General features: G+C 39.8%; 1 protein-coding gene across 2 annotated transcripts in view; it reads right to left on the reverse strand.

Moving 5' to 3' along the window:
* The window catches only part of GHR (growth hormone receptor), a 233,313-nt gene that overhangs the window by 202,383 nt on the left and 9,360 nt on the right, over positions 1-21,570 (reverse strand). The window lies entirely within an intron of this gene.

The following is a 21,570-nucleotide window of genomic DNA, read 5'->3' on the forward strand; positions in this document are numbered from 1 at the left end:
TGTGAACATTAGATTTGACACTCATTTTTAAGACCCTCCTTCCGAAGTGTGCCCCTGAACAGTTTCATTGGAATTTGCTTCTTATGAGGCATCTCTCGGTCCCTAGGGACCATGCCTCTGGCAGGAAGAGGAGACCTGCATACCAGAGGGGTTATTTCTATACCCTCTTAGGTATCTGATGTGGAGGTGATCCGCCAGAGGCAAAATGCTGAAGAAGGTAACACTCATTCCCTGTGCTTTTCCATTCTTTTGAACTAGTTCCCACCAATCTCTCCTGCTAGCACTCTGCTGCATCCCCAAGGTTACATGCTCACATCTCACACTCCCTGGGTTAGTCTTCTTGCCTTCCCCCCCCTCTTTTTATGTTCCTTTCCATAAATATTAAGAGAGCTCTGGTGACGAAGCCAGCACTGGACAAGGTGATGGAGGCAGAGCTGAAACCAAACACACACAGTCCCCCTCTCATGGTGCTCATGGGTTACTGGGAGGAAGACAGCGGGAATCAAATAATCGTAGAAACATATAGCCAGTGAAGGTGCTGAGGGAACGCCTCCTTAAGGAAATGACAACTAAACTGACAGTCATTACATAGGGGGACACAGAGAGGAGTAAACAGTCTTACCACCTGAAAGTTGACACATGCAGCCAGGGCCCAAAAGGAGGATTGTGCTACAAAGACGAGAGGTAAACAGGTGCCAGACCATGCAGGCTTTTGAGGAAAATGGTAAAGACTTTTTCTAAGAGCACTGGGAAACAATTAAAGAATTGTATGCAGGTAATGAATGAAATAATGAGGTCTGAGTTTAGGAAAAGGTCGCTCTGGCCAAATGTGGTCAACAGACAGGGTACGGGAGAGGGCAAAACCCAGCCAGCTTGCCTGCCTCCCAGCCAAGCAAAGTGTGCTTGCCCCCTTCCTGGCCCCACTTATAAGAGACAGCTGCACCCTCCTTCTTGGTGAGGACCTGCGTGGCCAATGGTGGGAGCTGGGCTGCTGCAGACCTTAGGACATACTTGGAAGCATATGTGCCTCTCATGTGATGTTGAATAAGGTACTAGAAGGTCATTTAAAGAGAACACACCAGAGCCTAATTATGCCAGTTGGTTTCCACTGATTAATAACAAAAGATAACTATTTCCTTACTGACAGGCACTCAAATGGGTATCATTAATATAGCCTTCATTATTAAACATTATTAAACATGGTTTCTTCCAGATTTCTTATTAATCTATCAATTATTAACTATTGGAAACACGTTTTATTGCTTTTGGGTTTAACTGATGGTGTTTGCAGATTTAACACCCTGAAGATAAAAATGTAAGCTTAACATGCAAGATTATTGCAGTCATAGGCCTATTCTAACAGGAGGTGAACCCTTCTCAGGGAGGAATAAGCACTCCCTGGGCAGACCATTAGCAAAATTAAGATCCATTCCAAGCTTCCTGGAAAGAAAACTAACTTTAAGGGCCTACTATGTGTCAGCACCATGATACCCAAGTACATATGCAATTTCACTTAAAACTCACAACAAAACCATTTTGCTGGTTGAAGGAAAAGTAATGTGCTTATATGGCTAGTAAGTGGTAGATCCCGGATTTGAAATTTTAAATAACCTACTTACCTATCTAGTAAATTCAAGTAACCTGCCTATGTGGTATATCCGTCTTTTGAGCTGCCACACAAAATACCACAGACTGGGTGACTTAAACAGAAAGTTATTTCTCCCAGTTTTGAAGGCTGGAAGGCCAAGCTCAAGGTGCCGGGCAATTCCATGCCTGGTGAGAGCTCTCTTCCTGTCTTGCAGACAGCAGCCTTGTCACTGTGTCCTCACATGTTGGAAAGAGAGCTCTGGTGTCTCCTCCTCTTCTTATAAAGTCATGAGCCCTGGTGGGTTAGCATCCTGCCTCTATAATCTCATTTGACCTTAACCGCTTCCTCACAGGCAGGTTTGAAAAGAGGTCTGAGAGCTATGACCAGTCTATTCCTCATGCTGTCCCTCTGAGAGTGGGGGGTATAGCAGTTTGGGCTTCAGAAGGCTGAAATATCATTACTAGTGTGTTGAGATATTTATTTATTTACCAAGTCTCGAGCCCAGCTTAGCAAACACAAAGAAGTGGCCCATCCATCTCACCGTGCTAGTGTCACACTCATTAGTCTTTCAATTGCTTCTTTACTTTGCTTATGGGCTCTTAATAAATGAAACGGATTGAAATTTTTAATGATTATACTGCAAATTCCCCTGCCCAGCATTTCACATCAGGGAGCAAAGTTTAGTAAAAACCTTTGACTGAAACCCAGGGTAACAACAAGAACTGGCATTTAGCCTTTGAAACTGAGGTATAAACAAGCAGATAATTCAATAGTACGTTGAACATAGTCAAAAGACTAATTAGTTTATGCCAGAAAACAGGTATGTGGTCATACGATTTATATAGCTTCTCTAGTTCAGCATCATTTTCTTTCAACGTAGACATTACTGAAGAGGTTGGAAATAAAAACCCTCTCCTTTAAGCAGAAATTTGCATTAACTGAATTAGAACAAGATTTAAAACTTGTGTTAATAAGTAACCCTTAAAAGACTTAAAACCATCCTGAAACTAACATAATACCCCCCAAAACATACTAATTAAAAAAGTAACAACTCCTAAATTTCTCTTTTATAAATCTTTAAACAGAGTAGGAGAAATTATAGAGCTCAGAGCATTGATCCGTCACTATCTTCATAAGATTAAGAGCCAACAAATATTGGTTTTGTATGTACCAACCAAAGGACTTTATGAGAAAGTTGATATAAAGACAAATGTGTATTTTATCCCACAATATGAAAAACAAAGAAGTTTCTTGGGCAGCTAAAGTATTTACTGAGACGACTACATTTCCTGGCCTTTTTGTAACTGTTGTCATTGTTGAATTCACAGTGGTAATTATACATAGCATTAGTTTTTGTAAGTATGCACACACACCACCTACAGATACATAAAAATTCACATATACACACACATACCAGGGGTGCAAAAAAATGTATACAAGTGGACACTTTGGTCAACATTGCTCAAGCAGTAGTTCGCCATAATTAGAAGTGTCTGGATGCTGATGGTAACCACTTTGAGCACCTCTTGCAATTGCAGAAGTCAAAACGTGACTTGTATTCATCTTTTGTTATCGGTATATATTGAGTCTTACAATTTTAATACAGTTTTTTCCTTTCTTAAAATGTGTATACATTTTGGGGGCACCCTCTGTGTATAGGTTTGCACATGCATATGAGTACATACAGTTGTACACCCTCACACTGGGACTAGGACCTAAGAAGAGTGTGTTTTTGCCATAAACTCTAAAGACAAATAATTATGACAAGCACACAACCACACACAAAACAATGAATGAAAGGCTCAATTCAAAATTCAGATTACTTAGCAGACAAGAAATACTGTGTCCCACCCTCCTCTTGCTCCCAACAAATCTTTTCCTGACAAGTTAGCGTGAACTATACAAGAAGAGTCACTTCATGTGTCAAATTATCACAGAGGCTGAGCACACACATAAGCGACCTTCCAGACATGAGGAGTAGACATGGCTTCCACAGGAGAAATTAATCCATCATAACTGGGAAGAGCTTGGCAATAGTTGCCTCGAGACAGTGTGGAAGGCGACTGTCAGAAATGAGGCGGAGAATGAAATCAACTTTCAACCTGAGTACCGGAGACAAAGAATTCTCATTGCCCAATCAATCGAAAAACCTTTCATGGGATTAAGTCTCTAAAATGGAAAACTCTCCATGGAGAGTTGTCTTTAAGCAAAAGCATGTTTGTCTTGCTTTCCATGGCATAACGACTACATCGTCACCTAAGATACACAAGGGCATCTTGTAGTGTTGATGAAATACATTTTCAGTCATTATCACACTTGATCTTGGAAATATCCCTTAGGGCTAAGGTTAGGTGTACACTTATATTATAATCTCCATTTTCCCAACAAGGAAACTGGGGCAGAGAGGCCCAGGGTCATGTGGTTAGTAAGTAATTTGCTTGGGTTATCAGTGCCATTTTTTTTAAAGTTAAAGGTAGGAAATATAGGCAATAAGCTTAGATAAATTCAAGATTTTTGAAGTTATATGGAATTCAGTAATTCACTGTGTGAAACATCAGACAATAACAACATATCCAAAAAAGTAATTGGAGGGAATAGTAAAAAAATAATATTTAATATACAACAGTGTGCCTTGTCTTTGGCAAAACCAATACACATTTGAATTTACAAAGAAAACTGCTAACAGCGGTCTGGTTATCCAAGTGAATGGATCGCACCCTAGCTTTGAAATATGGGAAATCAAACAACTGCTTGGAGCCTCAGCGTTCCTCAACTGTAAAACAGGAATAACATCACCTAAGTTCATAGGATAGTTGTGAGAAATAAATAGCTAAGTAAAGCACCTGGGCACATAAAATGCTCATTAAATTATTTTTATTACTGTCATTATATTAAAGTTGATAGTGTAAATTTTTTTTTTTTTTAATAGAGCAAGGCACAAAGGATTATTCATTTCAGGTAAGAGGTCATACAGAAATCAAGTACACATTTTCAACCTGTAAAAAGTAAACTCTTGTTAATTCAAATATACCCCACTTAAATCTCATGCCAGGCAGCTGCCAATTAACCACACAAAGCAGCCCTCCAGTCCCCCAGGTATTTGCTCTCAGGCAGACACAGCAAGCCACAAGGAAGGGGGAGGAGAGCCAGAACCTCAGGAGCGTTCTGCAGCAAAGCACAGGGAGAAGTGAGAAATCTCTGACCATGGCCTCTTTGCTCCCTGGGGAAAGCCAGTCACATCCCAACTAATGATCTAGCTCTCCAACAGGAAAGAATGAGAAAGGGGAGGGAGAGCTTCCTAACAAATCCCTGGAAAATGAATTAATCCTCTGTCACCACCCTCACTCTCCCCCCCCCCCTCACAGCAGGTGTCCTCTACGTAGTAGTGTGGGGATTTCTGTTGTTAAAAGCCCTAGCTCCCTTCCACAGAACCCTGGGATTTTTCCATCTTCAAAGATTAAGTATCCTTTGATTTCATATAGCAACTACCTTATAGATAAAGGTGTCATCTGTTTTCCATCGGTATGCTGGCTTTGGAAGCAGGCAATTCAAATAATTGGAGACTTTAAAGACAACCTAGTTCAGTCTCACAGATGAGCCAGGAAGGTAACACAAATGAATGATGTGGGCCCAGTAGAAACTGGTTTATTTTGTTGGATTTTTTGCCACTCAGAAATAAAAATCCAATTGTTGCCCAATCTTTCCATGTTTTTTTCAAGAGAAACTGCAATCTTTTTTTTTTTTCAATGTTGGCAATTAATTTAAAATATAATTAAGCTTCATACCCATGTGCTGAGAAAGCTCCCCTATAGATTTCCAGTTGAGACTTCAACCTAGTCCAGTGAATTTCAGCCTGGCTTCAAAAAACAAAACAAAACAAAACCCACCTGGCATCTTTAAAACTACGCATGCCTGCCTCCTCCTCCAATGGCAATTCTGATTTAGTTGGTCACGGGGAAGCTTTCAGGTGATTCTAATATGCAAACAGAGTTGAAAACCACAACTCTGGTCTAGCCCATTAATTCTGCAGATGACAAAACGGTGGTCCAAAGATTGAAGCAACCTGCAGCTAGCAGGAAAGAAATAATAGTTCTCATCCCAACATGCTGTTAGCAAAACTCTAATATAAATGCCTTTTTTTTTTTTTTTTTTTTGCCAATGAACTGGAGTTTGGGCTTCAATACATACAGTTTGTAAAATATTTCAAATGCTTGACCAGCAGAAGTATTAGTTTTTGATGCTAGAGTCCTTTTTCCCCCCAAATCCAGTGACTATCCTGCAGCATTTACATTGGATTATAAACTCCTGGAAGGCCAAGGACTTCTCAGTCCCTCCCTCACCAGTGAGGTGAGGCAACACCCCAAGAAGTACAAAGTCAATGCATGACATTAGGATTTTCAACGTTCTATTCCCATATAAATTGGGAACAAAGTTCCATGAAAGCTCAAAAATCAGTCCCAAACAGAAACGTCAGTGACTAGAACCAAATCAGAGGAAACACATTTCGAGGTCTAAGGGGAGGATCACTCAGATCATTGTTGATAAAGAGCCGGAAACAGTAAGTGAAACAGCGGCAAGCTGGTCACAAGAAGCCATCTCATTAGATTTAAACCTTGCTTTCCCTGCAACAGCACAAAAAGGAACAGACAACTCTATGTCACTCTCATGACTACCACTAACTCGGTGTATTTATTCTCCTTGGAGTGGAACCCTTGCTAATAGCAATATCCATAACTTAAATATCCTGTCTACAGGGCTTCTTGACTGCCTGTGACAGACATGTGCTGCGTTCACTGGTCTGTCTGCACTTGCAGTTTTCCTCTTTACACACCGTAGGCAGCGACTGTCCTCAAAGATGGAATATAGGGTGGTATTATATTTCCATCTTAAAGGCCTTGGTGAGAAATAACAGGCTTCCTTTCGTCCTATTCAGATGTTTGCAAAATCCTATTCATTGTGCAAGAGTAATCAAGTTACTACTCATTTGGTTTATTATTTAAAAGTACACCTCCACCCACATGTCAACATAATCCAAGCATCTCTCTTTTCATAGTGAGTTGTCTTTCTGAAATAAATCTGATCACATCCCTTACCTATATAAGAATTTCTGGTGCAGCTACCTACTGGGCCCCAGGAAAAGTCCAAGATTCCCGAACACAACTTATGAACCACATCTACTTTTCCAGCCTCATTTCCCTTCCCCTGTCCTCAAACATCCTCTGCTCCAGCTATTTAAATCACTTACCATTTCCCTAACACACCGTCTTCTCTCCATGTGTCTGCATTGTCCCTTTTAGGAACACCCTTTCCCCTTTTCTATGCCTGTTGGCCTCTTAGAGAACTTTGAAGAATCACCTCAAATGGCACATCTGGGAAGCCTTCCCTGCCTCCTCCAGGAGTGATGAGTCTGTGCTGTCCTGTCTCCCGTCTCCCCTGCTTCCCAACGGGTTAGTTGTGAGTGTGGTGAAAAGCCTCCAGGCTGGGTGCTTCCAAAGCCCAGGTCTGTCCTTCATCACCTCCCTGGGACCGGACTCACGCAGGCACGCAGAAGGAAACACAGGTTGGCTAAGTTCAACCAGCTGCTGCTGCCCCATCTGTGTGGGCAAGCAGACAAAGGTGGGTTCCCAGGCAGTTCTTCCTCCCACGGCAGCTATGGCTTCTCTCCACAGGAAGCCTGTTGGCATTTGTGGTTGTTTTGCTTATTAATACTTTGCTTCAACTGCTCCATTATGAGTCTCTTATGCGAAAAGAAAATACTGCATGATCTCATTTACATGTAGAATCTAAAAACGTCAAATTCATAGAAACAGAGAGTAAATTGGTGGTTACCAGAGAATGGGCAGTGGGTAAAATGGAAAGATATTTATCAAAGAGTATAAACTTTCAGTTATGAGATGAATAAGTCCTAGAGACCTAATGTACGCTTGGTGACTATAGTTAACAATACTGTCTTGTATACTTGAAATTTATTAGAAGAGTAGATCTTAAATGCTCTCACCACACACATACGAAGTCTGACAATTGAGTTTGTGAACTTGTGGCAACGATGGTGCTAACCTTTTTTGATATCAGAGGGATTACTCATTATGAATTTGTAACAACTGGACAAACAATTAACCAAGTTTACTATTTGTAGGTGTTGAGTGAAAAAGTGAGACGACCTCAACTTTTCGCCAACAATTCATGGCTCTTGCATCACGACAATGCACCAGCTCACACGGCACCGTCTGTGAGGGAGTTTTTAGCCAGTAAACAAATAACTGTATTGGAACACCCTCCCTGCTCTCCTGATCTGGCCCCCAATGACTTCTTTCTTTACCTGAAGATAAAGGAAATACTGAAAGGAAGACATTTTGATGACATTCAGGACATCAAGTGTAATACAATGACAGCTCCAATGGCCATTCCAGAAAAAGAGTTCCAAAATTGCTTTGAAGGGTTAACTAGGCGCTGGCGTTGGTGCATAGCTTCCCACAGAGTACTTCAAAGGTAACCGTCGTGATTGATATTCAGCAATGAGGTATGTAGCACTTTTTCTAGGATGAGCTCTCGAACTCAATTGTCAGGCCTCCTATATAAAGGTAACTGTGTGAGGAGATGGATATGTTCACTAACCTTAATGTGGTGATCATTTCACAGTGTATCCATGTGTCAGCTCATCGTGGTGTATAGCTTAAGCTTACACAATGTTATTTGTCAATTATATCTCAACAAGGACCTTGAAATACATTAAAACAAACCAACAAATGAAAGTTTCTCCCTTCAGTCAAGCACACTGAGCTTAAGTCAGACCCTAGCTAGTCAGCACTGTGTACAAGCATATGACATATGTAAATGTTCACTGAACGGAAGTACATTTTTCAAATCAGAAGATAACACAGGCAGAGTCTCTTGCTATTTGCTTAAGTCTCTTTTACTGTGATTTAAGTCAGGAGAAATCAAGAATATTTTCAGAAGACTCACCACCAGAAATTAGAGGGAACAGAAAAGTAGAGTCATGTCAAATTTATAAATTAAAAAAACAACTTTAAACCACAATGATTACGGGACCACCAAGTCCTTCCTCTAGCAGAAGAACACACTCATACTGTTATTTCAGTGCATAAAACTAGCGATGGATGCTCTCAGAGTGGGATATTTTCTAGTGAGACATCACTACTAAGACTTTAGAACTTGATGGTGTCACAATTCCATCAATGAATCTGACTCATGATTGATTCACTTTTCTGTTTGCTGGACTTTAAAAGATAACATATTTCCCTCCCAATGGGCATCAGCAATAATGTGGCCTTTTAAAACTTGTATCATCAGACTAGTCCTACTTTAGTCTGAAAGCATCCAAAAAAACTTTATCAAATACGGAATAAATCCATCTATTGCTAATTACTAAATGCCCACTGTGGGCCCCCCCCCACACACACACATTGCTAAGTACTGTGGAGAATGTGCAAAAAAGTCAACAACTGTTTTTATTCTTTGATGAAACACATGTCATAATGAGGCTTTACACATTAGGTCCCTGACTTTAATTTTCCAACAAGAACTTACAGAGTTCTCAGCATCTGCAAGGTTCTGTCGTGAGGCTACTGGGGAGACTGCACACAGCCATCCTGAAGGCAGGCCATATACAGTAAGACAGTGCCTATGAGAAACTGAGACGGGAGGAAGTGTGAGAGTCTTAACAGACATGCCAATGACGTGCTAGGGAAAAGGAAAAGAAGAGCTTCAAGCTGGAAAGGGAAGGGGAAGGGTTGGATTGGAGTTTCACACGGTGGCATTTGAGCTCAGCCTCAAAGGATAAGGAGACTGAGAGGATGCAATAATGAGAAAGCCCACTGTGGAAGCAACAACATGAACGGAAGTTGTTGGGCAGAAACAAATGAGATATTTTGAGAGCAAAGGCATTCAGTTTGAAGCTCGGCAAAAACACAGATGGACAGGTAAGTTGGTGTAATACCACAGGGCTGTGAATGCCAGGCTAAGGAATCTGAAAATCAGGCCATCGGCTAATAAGATGATTCTTGAGAAAGTGAGTGGTCAGAGCGATAATTATTCAAGATGATTTGGCAATGGTGAGATAGAATTAAAGGAAGATAAATAAGGGCTGCTCTGTGGCTGTTACATCTGCTCCAATTCAGGGGTCTGAGCTGAAAACAGTAGTGAACCTCCTGATTAATGGCTGCAGCTACTGCCAAATGGAAATCTATTAACTGCTCATGGAGTCTTGCTTCACAAAACTGTGGCTTCAGACACATCGCTATGAAGTCCCTTGTCACTGGCCCTGAGCAGTCTGCATACTTTCTATGTGCACAGAACTATTCTCAGTGTTGTAAGAAGGGCCAAAAATGTATTTTAGGAAAGTTCACCATCCCCAACGAAGGCCAACTTGCAGTATGAAGATGTCTATATTCTGCATAATACCTGACACACATTAAATACCATAAATGGTAAATTGGATTAAATACTATTGTTGTTGTTGGATCCAGAGAAGAAGACGGTGCTATAACCTCCCTGCATGTGATGGTTATTTTACATGTCAACTTGACTGGACCACAGGGCCCACATATGTGGTCAAACATTATTCTATTCCTGTGAGAGTGCTTTTGGATGAAATTGGCATTTAAATTGACAGACTTTGAATAAAGCAGATTGCTCTCCATACGTGGCTGGGTCTCATCCAATCAGTTGATGGTATGAACAGAACAAAAGAATGACCTCTCCAGAGGAAGAGGTAATTCTGCAACTAATGGCCTTCAGATCTGCAGTGTAGCACCAGCTCGTCCATAGGTCTCCAGCCTGCTGGTCCACCCTACAAATTTTGGATTTGAGAGCTGCCACATTTTTGTGACTGAGTTCCTTAAAATAAATCTCTTTCTATATATATGCATATCCTATTAGTTCTGTTTCTCTGGAGAACCCTGACTCACGCACTGATAAAACATGCCAGTGTTTTCACAAAGTGCTCCATGTCTACCGTGTTTCCCCAAAATTAAGACCTAGCCAGACAATTAGCTCTAATGTGTCTTTTGGTGCAAAAATTAATAAAAGACCCGGTATTATATTATATTATATTATATTATATTATATTATATTATATTATACTATATTATATAAGACCTGGTCTTATATTATAGTGAAATAAGGCCAGGTCTTATATTAATTTTTGCTCAGAAAGACGCATTAGAGCTGATTGTCCAGCTAGGTCTTATTTTCAGGGAAACACGGTATCTAAATCTTCTTATGATCCTCTTCTCCAGAAAATGCCCTTGACAGTAGATGTATGGAATGACAGACAAGGCTATGGGATTGGGAGTATCTAGATTTGCCAGGCTTTCTTTAGCGATAGTTATGTCTGTGAGCCCTACACATTTCATAAACACCCCACCTTAGCCAAAAGTTAACTATACAATGGCCTTTTATTTAATGCAGAAAGGACAGAGGTAAGTTTTTTTAATGAAAAACCTGTTAGTGATAATCCTTGTCACTGAATTACAGGTAAACCATTAATGTACCTTCATATGAGATTTCAGTGAATAGAATTTCAGCCCCATTCCAAGATGGTGGACTGTAATAAAGCTATCAAGTCCAAGGGTCGGCGCAAACTGAGGGCCAACCGGGCCCTTTACAGGAACTCAAGAGCCACACTCATATCCTTGTAGAAAGATGGACACTGGGCAACCCGGTCGGAACCCCACTTTCCTTCCGAGACCTGCAACTCTTTACTCTTTACCTTCAATGGACTATCCTCTTTTACAGCTCCTCACCTCTCCTTGGTCCGTGCTTCCATTCTTTGGTTTCACGAAACACAATCTCGGCACAAAGAAAATATTCTACATCACAGATACCTCCTCTGATCCAGGAACCAAGACTGCACTGTGTTTCCTTGTGGAAGTCTTAAAAAGGCGTCCAATTCAAACTGTCCCCAAGCTAAACTATTTTCTCCCAACCTGTACCTGGTCTCCCTGCAGTATTCCCCATTCACTTTAAGCCCAGTACCTGAGAGTTATCCACGGCAAACCTCACCCAGTCATAGCCAAGTCAGCATTAAGTCCAATCATCTTCACAAATAAATGGGAAATCTATCACCCACACATAATAGTAAGTCTAGTCACTTTTCTCCACCTTTACCACCACAAATCTGGTCCAAGTTACCAACATCTCAACCCCATAATCCATCACTGAAAACCTCTTTCCACTCTTCCTCCAACCGGTTTTCATAATAGAGCCAGATGACCTCCTTAAAATGCAGACCTGATAATGTCACTCTCTTGCTTTAAAACCTTCAATGGTTTTCTATTGGCCTTATGATAAATAAAGACTATAACATAGTTTGCAACACCGTAAGATACAGCCCCTGCCTCTTCTTAGATCTTGCTCCTAGCTCCTGTAATCGCCGCCCAGATTGCTCACCTTCTCCCTCCCACTGCTACTCCTTTCGATTTCAAATATTTTGTTTTTGAAAGCCTTCCAGAACCACCAAGCCCCAACCTGAATCTGGCCCCCTTATACTTTTATTTCAGATTACTTACAATAGCTTTTAATTATATTTGGTTAAAGCCTTTCTCCATTCTGGACCATGAACTTCTGTATAGCAGAGGCTATTTCTAAGTTGCTTACCATAGTATTCCAGCACCTTGTCCACTGTTCTGTTGGGCAAAATGTAGATTGAATTAATGAGTGAGTTTAGGTGTGAGTGAGTGAATGAATGAATTATGGTAATGATGGTTCTTTATACTTAGGCTATCAATGTTCATCTTTATTCTACCCTGCAGTAAAAACCTAGGAATCAAGGTCAAGATAAACGATCAAGTCCAGTTCACTATAAAAACTGGTTTTGAGAACTCGGGGCACAAGCTGCATGGAGGGAAAATATTGAAAGGCAAGGACTTGGAGGGTCTGTGCTGAGTTCTCCAACTTAGGCAAGGAAAACCAACATCTCTGCTTATGTTCATTCTGAATACCAGACAAGACCTAGCTGTATCCATTTCATGAATGAATTCCTTAACTCATTTAAATCTCTTTGTACACATGTAAGAAAAAAGTCACTTCCACATTTTTTTTAAAAGGCAAATCATAGTTATAGGACCATCTGTAAGGACTTAAGTGTCCCACATTTAGTACCCATATGTATCCTTTAAACCAACACTAACATATCTCCTTCCAGCTTTCAGAGTCCGTCTTTAAATTAAGAACATAGTACTATATCCCAAAGTTTTATTCAAATCCTTGGGCTTAAGCCCAAAAGATAATAATCTAAGTCCAAGTCATTTATTAAACTGCAAGCGGCCATAAAGCAGAGTTAATGCAATTTGTGAGGCACAGCAAACCAAAGAATAGCTTGTCCTATGAGCTTTTAGGATCCCCCTTTGAAAATCACTGGGGAAGAGGTTAAAAGTCAACTTTGGCTTATATCCTTCTTTAAATCATGTGAAGTACAAGCATGCTCCTGACAATGTAAGATTATGAGTGATAACCTACCAAACAGAATACTTCCTGAGTTTTTCCACGAGGATTTTTTTAAAGTTCAAAATGCTATCTTTAGCAACGTGGTTATTATTAATATCCTTCCTTTTTAAATCATGGTTTTTTTTAAGCAGTTGTCCTCTGAATTACAAAATCTCAAATCCCAGAGAAGTCATTACAACTATTATGTTAATTGGGCATTAATATTATACTTCTTAAATTTGGCTGCATGTTTTTTTCTGGAAATTTCTCCTGGCTGTATCAATATTTCAAAATCTATGATTTAATAAAATGAAGACAATTTCGTTTTTAAAAAATGATCAAGGCAGTGTTAGGCTGCCTAAATTATCTATTGCTGCATAAAAATTAACCCAAAACTCAGCAGTGTACAGCAAACATTTATTATCATACAGTCTAGGGGCAGAGACCGAGAAGAGGCTTTAGCTGGGTGGTTCTGGCTCGAGGCCTTTCATGAGGTTTCAGTCAAGCTATTGGGGGTGGGGAAGGCTCTAGAGTCATTCTGAGGCTGGACTGGGGCTGAAGGCTCTACCCCCAAGGTCATTCTCATGTTGCTGTTAAGAGGATTCAGTTTCACACTGGCTACTGGACTGGGAGCCTGAGTTCTTCATACCACGGTGGCGGTAGGCTTCTCCATAGGGCATCTCAAAACATGGCAGTTAGTCTCCCCCTGAGTGAATGATCCAAAAGACAGAACAACCAAGACAGAAGCCACAGTGCCTTTGAATGATGTACAAAGTTGTACAACTTCTCTTTCACTTTACTCTGTTCGTTAGAAATGAGTCACCAAGTCCAGCCTACACTCAAAGGGAGGGAACTTGAGCTCCACCTCTTGAAAGGAGGAGTAACAAAGAATTTGTGGATATATTTGTAAAAGCACCACACAGGCAGTGGTTAGAAGCATGGGAGCGAGACACATTTGGAATTAGGAAGATCTGCATTTGAGTCTTGACTGCGCTGCTTACCAATCGAGGGTCCTTGCACAAATTATTTAACCTCCCCATGTCATAGTTTCAGAAAATGTACAATTAGGTGGATCATATGGGCTTTGTGTGGGATTAAATAATAGACCCCGATAAAAGAAGTTGGTATAGTCCTCGGTCATAATAAGCACTTCCTTGATACTGTCCACACAACGGTAATTAGTGAAGCAACCTATTTATTGAGTGCCCACTAAGTAGATAATACACAGTTCTTTGCCCTGTGGGAGTTTACAATCTAGCAGTTATGAAAGTGAATCTGAACTTATAGCAAAGCTAAGTGCTTTTTCCTCTAGAAATCTGAGGGCTTCCTAACGATAGGCAGTCAGAAAGCAGTCTATACAATACAAGGAAATATACAATGGGTTTAATCATCTTTGTTTGCTTGTTTCTTTAAAGAAGAGTGGCTGTTCCTTTAATGTAAATTTTCTCAGAAGTGCTGTGTGTAAAACAAAGCCCAGCACTTTGCAGGTATGGAGGCACACAGTGCAGCCAGCTGGACCTTCTTTGGACACCCCAAGGCCCCTGAGGGGTGAGCACAATTTATAAGTCTGCATGAACAGACTATGCCTGTAATCGCATATACAAAGGGTCAAAGGTCATGGCTTAAAACCATGCCAACGTAATAGAGCCATTTAAGTAAAGAAAACAGTTTCATACATATGTTCTGAAAGGTAATGGTTTTTCTCCTTAAAAATTTGCAATGCTCTACACATTAGAGTCTGAAGGGAATACCTGTCCGTCAATTCCTGCGTATTCCTTCTAAGACAAAAAAGACCACCATTTTTACGATTGTCCCTTTGTAGCTTCTTAAAAGTTAGATCTCATTCTGAGTCAATAATTTGTATTTTACATGGATTTTGTTATTAGATGCTAACTCTAGGCTTCCAACAACTTGTAATCAAAGCAAAAATAAACAAAAAACCTTAAAGCCTGTTCTTTTCTGAATTTAGAATTAGAGGTTAGAGGGAATTTTAGCATTGGTTTGCCTAGATACCCATGTTGTTTATCTTCCCAGAGTCAAAGCTCAAATAATTTATGAGACTTTCTCCTTCTGAATTTTATGCCCCAAGTTCCAAGGCAACCAACGGTAATTTTCATTTGGATCATTGCAAGTATAAAGATTAGTCAAAGATTTCACTGAATATTCCATATCCCTCATGTAACACTTCAAAAAAACAAAAACAAAAGAACAAAAAACAATAACCATAGAAAGACTGAGAAATGGAGGTCAACTATCCAAACTCAAACACATTATAAAATAATAAAATATTTGAATTATTATACAACATCAATGTCATGCTCTTTAGACATGTTTGTTTCCAAGTCTATTATTACCCTTGTATCAAAAATTTATTATTGGCATATGGATGACTTTCTAAAGAGCTTTGTGGTCCACGTATGTGGATACCAAGACGTTAGGTTTTACCGATGTTAGGTAGCCTTTGAAAACAATCCACAGATTCAAGACTAACACTTAATGCCGCTCACTAAGGAATGTACCACATTCCAGACGCATCCACGTCTCTTGCAGTTTGATAATACAGACTTGTCAAAGACTGTATGCCTAGCAAAATGGCACCAAGGACGGGGGTTGGGCAAGTGGAGAAGAGCGCGAGTAATTGAGTACGGTATTAAGAGTACAGGCTACAAACATAAATTGGTAGTTATAAAATAGTCATGGGGATATCAAATACAGCATGGGGAATATAGTCAAAATGTTGCAACAATTACCCATAGTGTCAGGTGGGTACTAGACTAATCAAGGGGATCACTGCATAAATTATATAAATGTCTCACCACTATGCTGTACATCTAAAACTAATGTAAAATAATATTGAAGGTCAACTGTAACTGAAAAAAAGAAATTATTTAAAAAAAAACATGTTTTAAACATGTTTTAACCTCAGCTGTGTCATTTACCACCTGTGAATCCCTGGGTAAGTGACTTAATGTCCCTGAGTCGCATTCCGTCATCTATCTAAGGTACTCAAAGCTATATGACTCACAGCTAGCAGGAGCAAGTGTGACATGTACATACAATGCTAGGCACAGTGAAGGGATGGGGTCGTGTCTGATTTAGGGGGTCCTGCTTCACATTTGTTGTTCAGGACACATGTTCAAAATGTGTCATAACACTGCTGTGAATACTTCTTAGCTAACTGATGGAGGCTTAGCTACACAGATGCCTACTGAATAAAGCCCTGTTCTTGTAATTGCTTTGATATAATTACTTTGTTTTGAGAACATACTGTGTCCAACTTGATTCTGGATGTCAACATCACTGTATTTTCACACATAGAACTTATTGTCTAGTTATAAAGACTAGTTAGTGGAATGCATGAGAGGGCCAAAATAAAAAAGTGTATGCACAATTAAAAATTGTAAAATTAAATGCAATGTGCTATTCTGGATTGAATCCCGAAACAGAAAAAGGACATTAGTGGGAATACCAAGAAAATCTGAATAAAGTCTGGAACTTAGTTGATAGTACTGCATTACTGTTGGTTTCTTAGTTTTGACAAATATACTGTGATTATGGATGTTAACATTAGGGGAAACTGGGCGAGGGATATACAGGAACTCTACATGTTTGCAACTTTTCTGTAAATCTGAAATTAGTCCCAAATAAAATGTCTATTTAAAAAAATCATTACCCAATGCAAGTCTCCTGTCCCTGCTCCACCCTATGACCTCATGCTGCCTAATTTCTAACTGCCAGTACCTGCAGCTCTTTGCCTGAAGGTTCTCTCTAGCATGTGGAGACTGCTTAGCCCCGCCCAGCATTAGTGCCCAGGAATTACTGCCTGATAAAAGCTGATGGGTAAAGAGTTAATCTCTTTCAACCTTGGGTGAGAGGACTCTAAGATGTGTGTTTTGCCTGGACTCCCAAAGTCTCCCCAGAAAGATTATAAATTCAATTGCTGACGGCTGTAACTTGCTTCACAATGCACCCATTATTGGCTCCTTTCCCTGCCTTATTTCACTTTCCCAAATAAATTTTTACCTGAAGCCTGGTCTCATGGTCTGCTGGGAATACAAACCAAGACATTACTCTTAACTATATTTGCTGATGAAGTGAAGAAGCCACTACATATATTGGTTTAAGGTCATTTACAGGGAGATACTGTCCGGGATTATTTTTGGTTCCTGGAAGGAGCTCTTCACTCCATACCATGAAGAGATCTCACCAAATTATAAATACTTTGGGAACTGACACATGAAAGCCACTCATTTTTGGATGCATGGAAGAGAAATAAATGTTTGGAAGAATGCCAACAAAAACTTCCAGTAACTAATAAAATGTATGCATTCATTCATTCAACCAGAACTTACTAAGGATATTCTATGGGATAAAAAGTGAACAAAATAAAAAAGATTCCTACTATTAGAAAGCTTACATTTTTGTCAGTGGAGATGGAAAAATAACAGGAAAATAAATTTATGAACAAGATAATATTAGATAGGGATAAGTGCTAGTATGAAGAAAATAAAACAGGGTGAAGTAACAGCATGACCTACTTGGGGGAAGGTTACTCTAATAGTACCAAGACAGCGAGGCTTTTGTGTGCATTCCTCTAGGTTCTCATATCTGATAGCATATCATCATAGGCTATTCTTTACCTCAACACCCATCATCCCAACTGGCCAACTTTCGATTGTTCCTTAACTTGCCCAAAGTATCACCTTGCCTAAGGATTAGAGTCTCCCATTGCTGGTAGACAGAAATCTCTCTGACAAACATATACATCCAGGAATGGCTTTTAGTAGTGATTTTTAAACCCAAACTTCATATGGCACCAATAATCATCTGGGATATACCTTCTCTTCTGTTGTACGGCAATAGTCTAGGCACACTGACAGAGAAGTCATTAATCTTGGGACAGTAGTACTCTTCTGAAGAAGGGAAATTTCAATAATTCAAATGAAACCAGAGGTGGCTATAACTTTGATTAAATTTATATTTAAATCCGAGTTCCAGAAATCATATCTCTCTATATACACGTATATACCATGTTTCCCTGAAAATAAGACCTAGCCGGACAATCAGCTCTAATGTGTCTTTTGGAGCAAAAATTAATATAAGAACTGGTCTTATTTTACTATAAGACCAGGTATAATGTAATGTAATGTAATATAATATAATATAATATAATACCAGGTCTTATATTAATCTTTGCTCCAAAAGACGCATTAGAGCTGATAGTCTGGCAAGGTCTTATTTTCAGGGAAACACGGTATACTTCTCAAGAGACCTGGCCTTCCCACTGGATAATCAGCAACCCCCAAGATAATAGCCCAGACCCGACAAATGGTCACAAGATCCAGATAAAGATAACATCTTGATTTAAGTTATATTTCAGGTAGAATGACCCCCTGGCTACGTTTCCATGAGATCAGACAACAAGATGCAGGAGCAGATGTTAAAACTGTCCTCAAAGCCTGAAGAAATTATTTATTACCCTTACCTCACCTCTGACCAATCAGTTACCAGCACGACCCTCATGAACTTCCTAACCCATGGTGTCTTTTGATTTTGCCCTATAGAATCTGAAACTTACATGCCATTGGGGAGTTGGGTCTTTAGACCATAAGTTCTCTGTCTCTGATTGGCCAATTCAATGTTAAACTATTTTTCTTCCGGTACAGCAAACTCCTGCTTGTGCATTTCCTTGGGCCAGAGCACGCAGGCAGATGGACTCTCACATTGGGGTCCCAGTAACACGAACAAAAGAAACACCTGGGGACTCATTAAAGCCTTAATTTCAGTTTATTGGGAAAGAGAAAGGGCGGCGGGAAGCAATAGTTGGTATCAAGTGGATCTTTGATGAGTGAAGGTTTTAAGTTTCCTCTCTCAGAACCTCTCAAAAGGGTGCTGCAAGGAGTCATTTGTTTCTGTGGTGTCTGGTAGGTGCCAGACACCACTTTGACTCATGTAAACTACAACAGCCTTGTAAAGTAAGAATCACCACTCCCATTTGCAGAGAAAGCTCAGAGAGTTTAATTAACTTGCTGAGAGTCATGAAGATGGCAAATGGACTCAAATACCATCAGAGAAGCCAGATTTGTGTGATTCCAAAGCCTACCCAATGCCCCTTCCAGAATGTCAACCTACTTTTAAGCTTTCACAGGGGTTGACAAATCAGAGGGCATCTGCCAGCCCTAATTCACAAGCAAATCTCTGTGTGTTCCCAGTGAAAAGAACGGCTGGTCAAGAGTCACTTGTCTCAATTCACAACCCACCCACTCAGATAGTTAACACAGCTAACTCTCTCCCTCACGTATGAATGACAGAGATAAACATGCTATTCCATGATTCTGATCACTCTTTATGGGTGGGAATGTGGTGTAGCAGAAAAAGCCCTTGAAAGAAAGCGAGAAGAACTAGGTTACAAATCTCTCACCGTGGAGTTCAGTCTTAAGGGAAATCTTGTTATTTCTCAGGGAATCCCATTTTCCAGGGACTCCCACTTCCTTACCTATAAATCAAGTGAGGATGTTGGACTCAATTTTCAACATGAGTCCACTGGCATTTGAGGAGGTGCAATTCTGCCTTGTGTAGGCCTGCCCCTGGCATTACAGAAATCTAGCATCCTGACTGTAGGCACTAAAAGCCTATACCTCTTTTCCAGTCCTTCTAACAACCATATTCCCAAATGTCCTAGGCACCACCTCACAGAGAGAACAGTATTTGGTTGAGAATCATTGGTAGATGATCTCAAGTTCTATGAGGCCCTGTGGCTCTACTGGGCCAAGACTGTCAGTAGCAGTGCGTGGCAGCGAAGTGGAGGTGGAGGAGGGAATTCCAGGACAACTCTACATTGTCGCATCTGTTTAAGACTACATTCTTTAAAGGAAGCCATATTGTTGGCATCTTTAGTAGACCTCTTGGAATATTGTTACCAAAAAAGTTCTAAAATTGAATTTACGTGTATATGATGTTCATACAAGAGAAATATGCAGAGACACCCTGCAACAGTCACCACACCCCAGCAAGGACGAGGCTCAGGGAGTCAATCCAATAGCCCTACCCAAGGGATGGCCCTATATGCAGCATCCATAATAAGATATCAGAAGGGCTTCCAGTAGAAAACAAATCCACAGCCTGATACACCCTGCCAACTCCCCTGTTACAAGTTACCCCAGTGAGCTCCACATGTGCCTCCTGTTCAGGTCCTTGGCCCATTTTTTACTTGGATTGTTTTTGTTGTTAAATAGTATGAGTTCTTTATATATTTTGGACATCAGCCCCTTATTGAAGGTGTTGTTTGCAAATATCTTCTTCCATTTGGCTGGTTGCCTCTTTGTTTTGTTGGTAGTTTCTTTGGTTGTGCAGAAGCTTTTTAGTTTGATTTAGTCCCATTTGTTAATTTTTGCTTTTACCTTCCTTGCCTTTGAGATCAAATTCATAAAATCCTCTCTGAACCCAAGGTCTATAAGTTGAGTACCTATGCTTTCTTCTATGCAATTTATTGTTTCAAGTCTTACGTTTAGGTCTTTGATGCATTTTGAGTTAATTTAGGTATATGGTGACAGATAGCAGTCTAATTTCATTCTTTTGCAAGTGGATTTCCAATTTTCCCAGCACCATTTACTCAGGAGACTGTCTTTTCTCTATTATATGATTTTGGCTCCTTTGTCAAAAATTATCTGCCCATATATATGTGGGTTTATTTCTGGGTTCTCAATTCTATTCCATTGGTCTGTGTGTCTTTTTCTTGTAATACCATACTGTTTTGATTATTGTCACTTTGTAGTATAAATTGATGTCAGGGAGTGTGATACCTCGAGCCTTGTTCTTTTTTCTTAGGTTTGCTTTGGCTATTCGGGATCTTTTGTGAGTCCATACAAATCTGATGATGTTTTGTTCTATTTCTTGAAAAAATACCATTGGGATTTTGATGAGGATTGCATTAAATCTGTATATTGCTTTGAGTAAGGTGACCATTTTAACTCTGTTGATTCTTCCAATCCATGAACATGGAATATCTTTCCATTTCTTTGTGTTCTTCAGGTTCTTTTAATAATGTCTTATAGTTTTTGTATAGGTCCTTCACATCCTTTGTTAAGTTTATTCCTAGGTATTTTATTCTTTTTGCTGCAATTGAAAAAGGAATTGTTTTTTATTCTGTCTTTTTCTGAAATTTCAATGTAGTATATAGGAACACAATGGATTTTTGTACATTGATTTTGTATCTTGCAACTATACTGTACTTTTTTGTTGTTTCTAGTAGGTTTTTGGTGGAGTCTTTAGGGTTATCTATATAAAAAATTATATCATCTGCAAAAAGCGATAATTTAACTTCTTCATTCCCAATTTGAATGCCTTTTATTTCTTTCTCTTGCCTGATTGCTCTGGCTAGGACTTCCAATACTATGTTAATAAAAGTGGTGACAGAGGGCATCCCTGTCTTGCTCCTGATCATAGAGGAAAAGCTTTCAGTTTTTCACCATTAAGTATATTAGGTGAGGGTTTGTCACATATGGCCTTTATTGTTTTGAAGTACTTTCCTTCTATAT

Source organism: Rhinolophus sinicus, linkage group LG03 (assembly GCF_036562045.2).
Source record: "Rhinolophus sinicus isolate RSC01 linkage group LG03, ASM3656204v1, whole genome shotgun sequence".
In the NCBI taxonomy this organism is placed as follows: domain Eukaryota; kingdom Metazoa; phylum Chordata; class Mammalia; order Chiroptera; family Rhinolophidae; genus Rhinolophus; species Rhinolophus sinicus.